At 40.7% G+C, this 14,370-nt stretch overlaps 1 protein-coding gene across 1 annotated transcript in view; it reads left to right on the plus strand.

The window, feature by feature from the left end:
* The first annotated feature begins 2,673 nt into the window (after positions 1-2,673).
* SLFN12 (schlafen family member 12) overlaps positions 2,674-14,370 on the plus strand; it is a 48,724-nt gene continuing 37,027 nt past the window's right edge. The window contains exon 1 of the mRNA XM_082440021.1: positions 2,674-4,301. The gene's annotated coding sequence lies outside the window, so the exon portion shown is untranslated. The remainder of the gene's footprint in view (positions 4,302-14,370) is intronic.

A 14,370-nucleotide genomic window follows, 5' to 3' on the forward strand; every position in this document is an offset into this window, starting at 1 on the left:
GAGCTGGAGGAATCAGGCTCCCTGACTTCAGACGATATTACCAAGCTACAGTAATCAAGACAGTTTGGTACTGGCACAAAAACAGAAATATAGATCAATGGAACAGGATAGAAAGCCCAGAGATAAACCCACACACATATGGTCACCTTATCTTTGATAAAGGAGGCAAGCATATACAGTGGAGAAAAGACAGCCTCTTCAATAAGTGGTGCTGGGAAAACTGGACAGGTACATGTAAAAGTATGAAATTAGAACACTCCCTGACACCATACACAAAAATAAACTCAAAATGGATTAAAAACCTAAGTGTAAGGCCAGACACTATCAAACTCTTAGAGGAAAACATAGGCAGAACACTCTATGACATAAATCACAGCAAGATCCTTTTTGACCCAGCTCCTAGAGAAATGGAAATAAAAACACAAATGAACAAATGGGACCTAATGAAACTTAAAAGCTTTTGCACAGCAAAGGAAACCATAAACAAGACCAAAAGACAACCCTCAGAATGGGAGAAAATATTTGCAAATGAAGCAACTGACAAAGGATTAATCTCCAAGATGTACAAGCAGCTCATGCAGCTCAATAACGAAAAAACAAACAACCCAATCCAAAACTGGGCAGAAGACCTAAATAGACATTTCTCCAAAGAAGATATACAGATGGCCAACAGACACATGAAAGAATGCTCAACATCATTAATCATTAGAGAAATGCAAATCAAAACTACAATGAGGTATCATCTCACACCGGTCAGAATGGCCATCATCAAAAAATCTAGAAACAATAAATGCTGGAGAGGGTGTGGAGAAGAGGGAACCCTCTTGCACTGTTGGTGGGAATGTAAATTGATACAGCCACTATGGAGAACAGTATGGAGGTTCCTTAAAAAACTAAAAATAGAACTACCATACGACCCAGCAATCCCACTACTGGGCATATACCCTGAGAAAACCATAATTCAAAAAGAGTCATGTACCAAAATGTTCATTGCAGCTCTATTTACAATAGCCAGGACATGGAAGCAACCTAAGTGTCCATCATCGGATGAATGGATAAAGAAGATGTGGCACATATATACAATGGAATATTACTCAGCCATAAAAAGAAATGAAATGGAGGTATTTGTAATGAGGTGGATGGAGTTAGAGTCTGTCATACAGAGTGAAGTAAGTCAGAAAGAGAAAAACAAATACAGTATGCTAACACATATATATGGAATCTAAGGGGAAAAAAAAAAAGGTCATGAAGAACCTAGTGGCAAGACGGGAATAAAGACACAGACCTACTAGAGAATGGACTTGAGGATAGGGGGAGGGGGAGGGGTGAGATGTGACAGGGTGAGAGAGTGTCATGGACATATATACACTACCAAATGTAAACTAGATAGCTAGTGGGAAGCAGCCGCATAGCACAGGGAGATCAGCTCGGTGCTTTGGGACCACCTAGAGGGGTGGGATAGGGAGGGTGGGAGGGAGGGAGATGCAAGAGGGAAGAGATATGGGAATATATGTATATGTATAACTGATTCACTTTGTTATAAAGCAGAAACTAACACACCATTGTAAAGCAATTATACTTCAATAATGATGTTTAAAAAAAAAAAGAAAACGAAAACACGACATTTAAAACTGTAGGAAAATTTTTAAAATATTTATTTATTTGGCTGCACCAGATCTTAGTTGCAGCACGTGGGATCTTCAGTCTTCGTTGCAGCATGTGGGAACTTTAGTTGTGGCATGCAGGATCTTTAGTTGCAGCATGTGGGATCTAATTTCCTGACCAAGGATCGAACCCAGGCCCCCTGCACTGGGAGCATGGAGTCTTAGCCACTGGACTACCAGGGAAGTCCCTAAAACTGTAGGAAATTTCATGACGTTTTTGCTTGCCCTTGGCTCAACTTCTCCCTGGTGTGGCAAGGTCTTGTTCTGGAGGGGGTAGCAACTCAGTTCCCACTTCACTCCCTTGAAATGAAGGTGCCAGAACTGGCCTTATTTGCAGTGTTCTAACCTGCCTAATGCTGCCTGAGGGATTGGTCTCTCTAGCACCTAATTCAGACTTAAGGTGGGGAAAAGTGACAGCCACTGCTCGTGAAGTCTTCAAGGAGATTATAGACGTGCAGATGCATGGGACAAAAGATTACAGTTGAAGACACAGAATAACTATCTAAAGCCTGGAGGAGGAGCTGGGGTGAGATTTTGGGGAAATGAAGGCATTCAAAAGCAACTGTGTCTATGGAGAAATTGGATAAAGCTCAAGGCAAGACTTTTGATCAGAAAAGACCTGAGAAGACCTTAAGCTTTCATGTGAGGCTGATTCACTATGCTCAGACCATGCTCAGCTAATCAGTGAAGGACTGCCCTGGCACAGAGCCAGTCTGCAAAGACTGGGAGAGGTAGCTATTTTTTCAGATGCCTGATTTTCAACAAAAATTTGCAAGGCATACAAAGAAACAGGAAAACATGGCCCATGCAACAAAAAAAATACAACCAAAAAAAAAAAAAAAAGTAAGAACTATAATGATCAGAAAAATAAATAAATAAGCGTCTGAAAATATCAAACGTTGGAAAGTCCTTAGAAAACGAGACAAAGAGCCCCAAGAAGAATACACATAATATTGTTCCAGTTACTATAGGTGCATAACAAATTATCCCAAAACTCAGTCACATAAAGTAACCATACTTGGGGACTTCCCTGGCGGTCCAGTGGTCAAGACTCCGCACCTCCACTGCAGAGGGAGCCGACTGGATCCCCAGTCGGGGAACTAAGATCCCACAGGCCGCGCTGCGCGGCCAAAAATTAAAAAAAAAAAAAAAAAAAAGATTAAAAAAGTATATAACGGGCTTCCCTGGTGGCGCAGTGGTTGAGAGTCTGCCTGCCAATGCAGGGGACACGGGTTCGAGCCCTGGTCTGGGAAGATCCCACATGCCGCGGAGCGACTAGGCCCGTGAGCCACAGCTGCTGAGCCTGCGCGTCTGGAGCCCGTGCTCCGCAACAAGAGAGGCCGCGACAGTGAGAGGCCCGTGCACTGCGATGAAGAGTGGTCCCCGCTCGCCGCAACTAGAGGAAGCCCTCGCACAGAAACGAAGACCCAACACAGCCAAAAATGAATAAATATAATAAATAATTTAAAAAAAAAAATATATATATATATATATATATATATATAACCATACTCACGGATCCTGTGAGCCCAGAATACGGACAGGGGACAGTGGGGAAGTCTTGTCTCTGTTCCATTCATTTTCAACTGGCTTGAAGGTTGGGGTTGGAATCCTCTGAAGGTTCTGTCACTCACAGGTCTGCGGTTGATGGTAGAAGACTTCAGTAGCTCAGGGTTCCTTAGGCATCCCTCCCTCCTTCTCTCCCCCTCCGCCTTCTCTTTCTCTCTGTTTTAAAACAAGGTTTCTGTGCGTTTCAAAGTCTGTGGGTTCTGAAGACAGGTTTTAGACCTGTTGAGCTGCGGAAATATCCATTACCATAATTACCATAAAAAAGGGGGCCCAAGAAAAGTAAAGTGTCAGGAAAGCTTTATATCCTGAGAGAAGCCATTGGAGCCAGCTCTGGACTCATTATCCCAGATGTCCCCAAGGTGCTCCTTATACCACGAGGGGTTGTGTGTCCGAATCTGCCTCCCGCGGAGCAGACCGCTCTTCTCCCCTTTCGTCCTTTCGGTGCACTAACAGCTCTCGCCCGGTCCCCAGAGGCTACTGCGCTTTTAGTCCACGGGACAGTAGTACGGCTCGAGGAATGCGAGTAGAGCTGGAAAGTCCCGAGTAGGCTCACCCCGCCAGAAGCCCTGATCCTTCTTCAGTTGTGAGGGGCCAAAGAAGACGCCAGTCGCGCGAAAGCTCGGGGGAGCTCACAGCGTGCGGGGGCACTTCCTGAAAAGTTGATTGGCTGCCCCTCTAAGGGCCACCCGCCGCTCGGGAAGCCAGTGCGCCAAAGGACCCGGACCTGGGTCCGCTTAGCTGGTGTAGAGCGCGCGGACGGGGACCGGAAGGCGGGCTCCGCCCACTTCTTTCTTTCTTTGTTTTCTTTAAATGCACTTCGTTCTTTTGGTCTTACCGTGCAGAATATAGAAAATACAGATAACCAAATACGAAAGGAGAAATCTCCCGCCACCACTCTGAGACACTCACGTTTTAAAGTCCAGTCGCTTCGCGCGGCAAGTTTTGGGGGCGGGGCGGCGTCACCATTGGCTGAACGCTCCGCCTTAACTCGAGTGCACCAGCTCTCCCCGCAAACGGGGGAGTTCTAGCTCCCCTAAGAGTCCTGCGAATCCAGAGCAGCGCTCCTGGGTAAGTTTGTCCCCTCTCCGTTGCCAAATATCGGAATCTCAGCTTCTTATCCCTTTTAAGTCTAGTCTGCTGGCTCTTTGACGAGGTGGGGTGCCGCCAACACAGCCCCGTCCACCCCGCTCCCGGGGAGGCCCTCGGCTGTTATCTCCGGTCTGGGAATCTTGGCCCTGTGATGCCTGTCTCAGTAGCAGCATCTACCATATCAACTACACTGTTAAGGACTTGCGATCAGGACACTTGGGAACTTGAGGTCAGGGCAGGACGTCATCCCCTGTGTGGGCTGGGAAGCGCCTTAAAGAGCCTGAGGAGAGAAAGTTGGAGTTTGGCATGGACTAGGAAGGGAGGAAGGGCACGGTGCTGTAGGGACAGGTCAGGCAAGTGCAGCTCCTTGGGGGTGCGCTGCACGCCTGGGGTCCTGAAATAAGGGGAGTTAGGGAACAGGTTCTGTTGGTAAAACTGTGGCTGACCAGGCACTGACGAACTGTCTTCTAAATCCAGAAGGAGAAACCAAGCACTGTTAGTGTCCTGCCGAAGTTTATAACCTAAAAGGGGGCGGGGATGGGCGGAGATAAGAACCACGCCCTTTGAAACTAAATACGCAGTGCTAAAGGAGGAGGGCAAAGAATGAACCACGGTTTTTATTCCTCAGAAGGTAGTTCCTGTCCTACCTTTCTGTGCAGTTCCCACCAACCTGCATTCTGGCATAACTAAGGAGATGTGAATGCCTTCACCTTTCCCATTAAAAACAGCTAACAGCACAGGCTAAATCCCCAGTCCAGGTCAGAAAGAATTTTCCCCACAGTCAAAAGTATAAAAGATTTCAAAAGCAACTAACCTGGGGCTTCCCTGGTGGCGCAGTGGTTGAGGGTCTGCCTGCCAATGCAGGGGACACGGGTTCGAGCCCTGGTCTGGGAGGATCCCACGTGCCGCGGAGCGACTGGGCCCGTGAGCCACAACTACTGAGCCTGCGCGTCTGGAGCCTGTGCTCCGCAACGGGAGAGGCCACGATAGTGAGAGGCCCGCGCACCGCGATGAAGAGTGGCCCCCGCTTGCCGCAACTGGAGAAAGCCCTCGCGCAGAGGCGAAGACCCAACACAGCCCAAAAAAAAAAAAAAAAAAAAAATATATATATATATATATATATATATATATATATTAAAAAAAAAAAAAAAAAGCAACTAACCTGTAAACCTAGATCCAAGGGTCCAGGTGAGGTCAATGATTTTTAGGCCCTAGGGATTTGGTAGGCTCCAGTCCCCAACATATTTTTTAAGGATTGTGTTCCAGATGTATGCCTAAAGGCAGTGGTTTTGCACCACAGAAAGTTCTACGTAGTGACAGTGTTGGACTGGTGTGGCCAGGATCTCATGCTAACCCACAAGCTCTGCGTCCTTCCTCTATAAGGTGGCTCAGCTCCAGCTCCCGTGGGTTCCAGGTTGCCCCGCAGTACGGGAAGGCATCCTCCTTAAGCACTTTGGGGGTGAGACGTGCATACTGTGCGTGAACCAGAAGGGTTCACCAGTGGTAGGGCCTCATGCAGAGGGTGTTAAGGTGGGAGGAAAGGTGAGAGGATTCTAGATACAGAAGCTACAAGAAGAATGGGAAGCAGGGACTTCTTGGCAGGGCTTGTATGACCAGAAGATAGTAGGACTGGGACTGTGTTCCTGGGCATAAGTGGAACTGATTCTCCTGCACCCGTGGGATAGAGGTGGAGAGTCTTCCCTCAGGTCAACAGGAAACATGGACCTATGTTTGAGGCAGCCCTCACGTCTAAGAAATATGAAGAAACTGGGTCTAAAGAACATTAGCTGTGCTATAATACTATGGAGAAAGCATAGGATGGCAGGCATACATATCTCCCTCTGCTTTTTTTCTTTTTCTTCTATTAATTTAATTTAATTATTTTATTTTTTAATTTTTATTTTATATTGGAGTGTAGTTGATCAACAATGTTGTGTTAGTTTCAGGTGTACAGCAAAGTGATTCACTTATACATATACATGTATCTATTCTTTTTCAAATTCTTTTCCCATTTAGGTTATTATAGAATACTGAGCAGAGTTCCCTGTGCTATACAGTAGGTCTTTGTTGGTTATCTATTTATGCAACATTAAGACTTTTATTAAGTTTTAAATACTTAAATGACTGTGCTCACCTGGCTTTATTGTTGTTTACCTATCAGGAGTGGAGACTTACTCTGTTAGTTTCTCTTTTGGGGAAATGTTTCTTCCTTCAGGGTCATGTTCGAGAGCTTTCTTCTAGGGACCCAGGCCCAGGAAGCCTATTTGAATGAATGACGAGGTCCTCATCTCTTAGAAAGGCAGCTTCCTTCTGGCTCAGCTCTGAGTTTTGGACAACCCTGGGGAAATAGTACCGCCTTCCAGTAGACTTAGAACCATAACCTTCTCCCTCCAAAAGGTACAGGGCAGAGCCCTGTAATCCTCCCTAGGATAAAGTTGCTAGGGGAAAATCTGGGCAACTCTCTTCCTCTCTCTTCCCCTCTCTCTCTCTCTCTCTGAGTCTGCCCTTGTGTGCCTATTCACATGTGCTTTTTCCTCCTAATAAACACCTTACTTGTTTCACTAAAAAAAAAAAAAAAAAAAAAAATCTGGTACAATTCTTCAGGAAACCATTTGACAATATATATCTAGATCTTTAAATATTTCATCACTGGATCTAGTAATTCGACTTTTACAAACCTCTCTGTGTCTGTATATACTTTATATACTTACATAGAGTTATAGAATTTTCACTTATTTACGTACCTAAGACCAAGTATAACCTCATGTTTTAGCTTCAACCTTTATTTCCACAGATCTAGACTCTTCCTTGACTTAAAATGATTTTTCCCCTATAGGGCTCCATTCCTACTACAGAAAACAAATTGCTTCTTTTCTGTCTGCTTGCTCTGGTCTCCATTCCCCATCCTAAAAAGTCTTTACATATGTTTGAATCATATTTGTATACAGAATTGAAGTACTCTGTCAGGTGACTCCTAGACTCAATGCAAATTAGGAGATGTAATTAGCCTTTCCAAGCCTCAGTATAACTGATCCAAGATCCTAGTACAATTTATTGAACAATTAAAAGCAACTTCAATTCCCAGCTGTAGGGGAATAAGTAAACAATAGTACGTTAATACTATATATGAAATTATAAAGCAGTTAGTCACGTTTTTAAAAATAACTAATCATTATTTTACAAACATGATTATATATAACATATTATTACATGGAAAAGCAAGATTCAAAACTGTCAAGTTTAGTAGGGACCAGACAAAGTCTTCCATTAAAAAAAACGTATCATGTTGAGTAAAATGTTAAAAGAATAGAAAAACAGCTTACATCTCCAACTCATATTTTGAAGCTACTATAACCTTGACACCAATATCTGTCAACAGTAATATGAGAAAGGACAATTTTGTGACAGTCTCATTCATGATCATAAATACAAAATCTTAAACAAAATATTGCAAGTCAAATTCAGTATTAAGAAATGATAACAGGAGTGATGTCAGCAAAATGGTGGATAAGGAAGCTCCCACCCTTCATCTCCCTATGAAAACATAAAAAACAACCAGAAACCGGATGAACCAATTGTAAGAGGTCTAAGGCCACCAAGTGGATATATCAAGAAAACACGAGGGTTTATTCCAGGAATGCAAGGATTCTTCAATATACGCAAATCAATCAACGTGATATATCATATTAACAAATTGAAGGAGAAAAACCATATGATCATCTCAATAGACGCAGAGAAAGCTGCAAAAGTTCGACAAAATTCAACACCCATTTATGATAAAAGCCCTGCAGAAAGTAGGCATAGAGGGAACTTTCCTCAACATAATAAAGGCCACATATGACAAACCCACAGCCAACATTGTCCTCAATGGTGAAAAACTGAAACCATTTCCACTAAGATCAGGAACAAGACAAGGTTGCCCACTCTCACCACTATTATTCAACATAGTTTTGGAAGTGTTAGCCACAGCAATCAGAGAAGAAAAAGAAATAAAAGGAATCCGAATCGGAAAAGAAGAAGTAAAGCTGTCACTGTTTGCAGATGACAAGATACTATACACAGAGAATCCTAAAGATGCTACCAGAAAACTACTAGAGCTAATCAGTGAATTTGGTAAAGTAGCAGGATACAAAATTAATGCACAGAAATCTCTGGCATTCCTATATACTAATGATGAAAAATCTGAAAGTGAAATTAAGAAAACACTCCCATTTACCATTGCAACAAAAAGAATAAAATATCTAGGAATAAACCTACCTAAGGAGACAAAAGACCTGTATGCAGAAAATTATAGGACACTGATGAAAGAAATTAAAGATGATACAAATAGATGGAGAGATATACCATGTTCTTGGATTGGAAGAATCAACATTGTGAAAATGACTCTACTACCCAAAGCAATCTACAGATTCAATGCAATCCCTATCAAACTACCACTGGCATTTTTCACAGAACTAGAACAAAAAATTTCACAATTTGTATGGAAACACAAAAGACCCCGAAGAGCCAAAGCAATCTTGAGAACGAAAAATGGAGCTGGAGGAATCAGGCTCCCTGACTTCAGACGATATTACCAAGCTACAGTAATCAAGACAGTTTGGTACTGGCACAAAAACAGAAATATAGATCAATGGAACAGGATAGAAAGCCCAGAGATAAACCCACACACATATGGTCACCTTATCTTTGATAAAGGAGGCAAGCATATACAGTGGAGAAAAGACAGCCTCTTCAATAAGTGGTGCTGGGAAAACTGGACAGGTACATGTAAAAGTATGAAATTAGAACACTCCCTGACACCATACACAAAAATAAACTCAAAATGGATTAAAAACCTAAGTGTAAGGCCAGACACTATCAAACTCTTAGAGGAAAACATAGGCAGAACACTCTATGACATAAATCACAGCAAGATCCTTTTTGACCCAGCTCCTAGAGAAATGGAAATAAAAACACAAATGAACAAATGGGACCTAATGAAACTTAAAAGCTTTTGCACAGCAAAGGAAACCATAAACAAGACCAAAAGACAACCCTCAGAATGGGAGAAAATATTTGCAAATGAAGCAACTGACAAAGGATTAATCTCCAAGATGTACAAGCAGCTCATGCAGCTCAATAACGAAAAAACAAACAACCCAATCCAAAACTGGGCAGAAGACCTAAATAGACATTTCTCCAAAGAAGATATACAGATGGCCAACAGACACATGAAAGAATGCTCAACATCATTAATCATTAGAGAAATGCAAATCAAAACTACAATGAGGTATCATCTCACACCGGTCAGAATGGCCATCATCAAAAAATCTAGAAACAATAAATGCTGGAGAGGGTGTGGAGAAGAGGGAACCCTCTTGCACTGTTGGTGGGAATGTAAATTGATACAGCCACTATGGAGAACAGTATGGAGGTTCCTTAAAAAACTAAAAATAGAACTACCATACGACCCAGCAATCCCACTACTGGGCATATACCCTGAGAAAACCATAATTCAAAAAGAGTCATGTACCAAAATGTTCATTGCAGCTCTATTTACAATAGCCAGGACATGGAAGCAACCTAAGTGTCCATCATCGGATGAATGGATAAAGAAGATGTGGCACATATATACAATGGAATATTACTCAGCCATAAAAAGAAATGAAATGGAGGTATTTGTAATGAGGTGGATGGAGTTAGAGTCTGTCATACAGAGTGAAGTAAGTCAGAAAGAGAAAAACAAATACAGTATGCTAACACATATATATGGAATCTAAGGGGAAAAAAAAAAAGGTCATGAAGAACCTAGTGGCAAGACGGGAATAAAGACACAGACCTACTAGAGAATGGACTTGAGGATAGGGGGAGGGGGAGGGGTGAGATGTGACAGGGTGAGAGAGTGTCATGGACATATATACACTACCAAATGTAAACTAGATAGCTAGTGGGAAGCAGCCGCATAGCACAGGGAGATCAGCTCGGTGCTTTGGGACCACCTAGAGGGGTGGGATAGGGAGGGTGGGAGGGAGGGAGATGCAAGAGGGAAGAGATATGGGAATATATGTATATGTATAACTGATTCACTTTGTTATAAAGCAGAAACTAACACACCATTGTAAAGCAATTATACTTCAATAATGATGTTTAAAAAAAAAAGAAAACGAAAACACGACATTTAAAACTGTAGGAAAATTTTTAAAATATTTATTTATTTGGCTGCACCAGATCTTAGTTGCAGCACGTGGGATCTTCAGTCTTCGTTGCAGCATGTGGGAACTTTAGTGTGGCATGCAGGATCTTTAGTTGCAGCATGTGGGATCTAATTTCCTGACCAAGGATCGAACCCAGGCCCCCTGCACTGGGAGCATGGAGTCTTAGCCACTGGACTACCAGGGAAGTCCCTAAAACTGTAGGAAATTTCATGACGTTTTTGCTTGCCCTTGGCTCAACTTCTCCCTGGTGTGGCAAGGTCTTGTTCTGGAGGGGGTAGCAACTCAGTTCCCACTTCACTCCCTTGAAATGAAGGTGCCAGAACTGGCCTTATTTGCAGTGTTCTAACCTGCCTAATGCTGCCTGAGGGATTGGTCTCTCTAGCACCTAATTCAGACTTAAGGTGGGGAAAAGTGACAGCCACTGCTCGTGAAGTCTTCAAGGAGATTATAGACGTGCAGATGCATGGGACAAAAGATTACAGCTGAAGACACAGAATAACTATCTAAAGCCTGGAGGAGGAGCTGGGGTGAGATTCTGGGGAAATGAAGGCATTCAAAAGCAACTGTGTCTATGGAGAAATTGGATAAAGCTCAAGGCAAGACTTATGATCAGAAAAGACCTGAGAAGACCTTAAGCTTTCATGTGAGGCTGATTCACTATGCTCAGACCATGCTCAGCTAATCAGTGAAGGACTGCCCTGGCACAGAGCCAGTCTGCAAAGACTGGGAGAGGTAGCTATTTTTTCAGATGCCTGATTTTCAACAAAAATTTGCAAGGCATACAAAGAAACACGAAATCATGGCCCATGCAAGATAAGAAAGCAAAATGGCAGAACTTTTCCCTGAGGAAACCCAGATGTTAGACATACTAGATGAAGGCTTTAAAACAACTGTTTTCAGTATGCTCAAAGAGCTAAAGGAAAAAATGGACAAAGAACTAAATAAATCAGGAAAACAATATATGAACAAAATAAGAATATCAACAAAAATAATAGAAATTATAAAAAGAAGACAAATTCTGGAGCTGAGAATTACAGTAACTGAATTAAAAAAATACATAGAGGAATTCAACGGCAGATTTGAAAGGGCATAAGAAAAAAAATCAGTGAACTTTAAGACAGGACAATTGAAATTTTCCAGGTTGAAGAGCAGGAAAAAAAGAAGGAAGAAAAGCAAACAAAGACTTGGGGATTTGTGGGATACTATCAGGCAGACAAATATACACATTACAGGAGTCCATAAGGAGAAGAGAGATTATTAGAAGAAATAATGACTGAAAACTTCCTAAATTTGATGAAATATGTGAATATACAGATCAAGAAGCTCAATAAACTCCCAAGTAGGATAAACCCAAAGAGATCCACACCAAGACATGTTATAATCAAACTGTCAGAAGCCAGAGGCAAAGTGAATCTTGAAAGCAGCAAGAGAGAAGCAACTCATTATGTCACAAGTGATCTTCAATAAGATTAACAGCCAGTTTCTCAGCAGAAACCTTGGAAGCCAGAAGGCAGTGGGATGATATATATTTAAAGTGTTAAAAGAAAAAAAGACTGTCATTTGAAAATTCTGTATCTGGCAAAACTGTCTTTCAAAAATAAAGGAGGAATTAAGATATTCCCCAAACAAAAGCTGAGGGAATTTATTTCCAGTAGACTTGCCATAAAGGAAATGCTGAAGGGAATTCTTCAAGTTGAAATGAAAGAACAATAGACAGTAACTCTAAAAACAGTCATCGGTAAAGGAAAATACGTGAACAAATGCCACAAAAGTATTATTGTAATTTTGGTTTGTAACTATTTTTATTTTCTACAGGATTTAAAAGAAAAATGCATAAAAATTATAAATCTAAGTTAATGGTACTTAGTATATAAAGATACAATTTGTGACATCAATAACATAAACTGAGGGAGGGACGAGTTATAAAGAAGTAGAGTTTTTCTATGTGATTGAAGTTAAATTGGTATTAATTTAAGAACATTGTCATAATTTTAAAATGTTATATGTAATTTCTTTGGTAAACACACACAAAAATCTATAGAATATACACGAAAGGAAATGAGAAGGGGACTAAAACATGTCACTACAAAAATCAATTAAATTCACCAAGATAGGGACTTCCCTGGCAGACCAGTGGTTAAGACTCCACATTTTCACTACAGAGGGCATGGGTTGATCCCTGGTTGTGGAACTAGGATCCCGCATGCTGAGTGGAGCAGCCAAAAAAAAAAAAAGAAAATTCATTGAGATAGACCGTATTCTGGGCCATAAAGCACACCTTAACAAATATAAAAGAAGAGAAATCATACAATGTCTGCTCAGATTACAATGGAATTAAACTAGAAATAAATGAAGATAACTAGGAAATCCCCAAATACATAGAATTTAAAGAATATACTTCAAAGCTACACATGAGTCAAAGAAGAAATCTCAAGAGAATTAAAAATTATTTTGAACTAAATGAAAATACAACTTATCAAAATTTGTGGGATGCAGCAAAAATAATGCTTAGAGAGAAATGTAGAGCATTGAATGTATATATTAAATAAGAAGAAATATCTAAAATCAATAGTCTAAGTTCCCATGGAAGGAAACTAGAAAAAAAGCAGATTATATCCAAAGTAAGCAGAAGAAAAGAAATAATAAGAATTAGAACTGAAATCAGTGAAATTGAAAGCAGGAAATCAATAGAGAAAAGCAGCAAAACCAAAAGCTGGTTCTTTGAAAAGATTGATATAATTGATAAGCCTGTAGCCAGGCTAAGAAGAAAAGAGAAAGGACACAAATTACTAATATGAGAAATGAAAGAGGGGACATTGCTATAGATCCCATGGACATTAAAAGAATAATCAAGTAATATTGTAAACAAATCTGTGCCCACAAATTTAATAACGTAGATGAAATGGACCAATTCCTTGAAAGACACAATCTGTCAAAATTCACATGAAAAGAAATAGGCAATCTAAATAGGCCTATATCAATTAAATAAATTGAATCAACAATAAATAACCTTCCAAAAGAGAAAGCACCAGGCCTAGATGGGTTCATTGGTGAATTCTACCAGACATTAAGGAAGAAATTATACCAATTTTCTACAATCTCTTTCAGAGGATAGAAGCAGGGGGAATATTTCCTAATTCAGTCTCTGAAGCCAGTATTACCCTAATGCTCAAACCAGAAAACAACATTACAAGAAGTCTACAGATCAATATCTCTCATGAACATAGATGCAAAAATCCTCAACAAAATATTAGAAAGTTGAATCCAACAATGTACAAAAATAATTATACATACCATGACTAAGTGGGATTAATGCCAGGTGTGCAAGGCTGGTTCAACATTTGAAAATTGATCAGTGTAATCCATTACATCAATAGGCTAACAAAGAAGAATCACATGATCATATCAATAGATGCAGGAAAAACATTTACCAAATTCCAAGACCCATTTATGATAAAAACTCTCTGCAAACTAGGAATAGAGAGGAACTTCCTCAACTCGATAAAGAACATTTACAAAAAAACCTATAGCTAACATCATACTTAATGGTGAGAAACTTGAACCTTTCCCACTAAGATTAAGTTGAGGTAAATCTATCTCCTCTCACTACTTCTTTTCAACAGTGTATTGGATGTCCTTGCTAAAATAATACAAGAAAAGAGAATAAAAGTATACAGATTGGGAAGGAAGAAATAAAACTGAATTTGTTCACAGATGACATAATCATCTATGTAGAAAATTAAAAGAATCAATAATAAAACAAAAACAAAAACTACTGGAACTATAAACAATTTTAGCAAGGTTTCAGGATACAAGGTTAATATACAAAAGCCAATCATTGTCCTGCATACCAG

This window comes from Balaenoptera physalus (assembly GCF_965194825.1).
Source record: "Balaenoptera physalus genome assembly, chromosome: 20".
In the NCBI taxonomy this organism is placed as follows: Eukaryota; Metazoa; Chordata; class Mammalia; order Artiodactyla; family Balaenopteridae; genus Balaenoptera; species Balaenoptera physalus.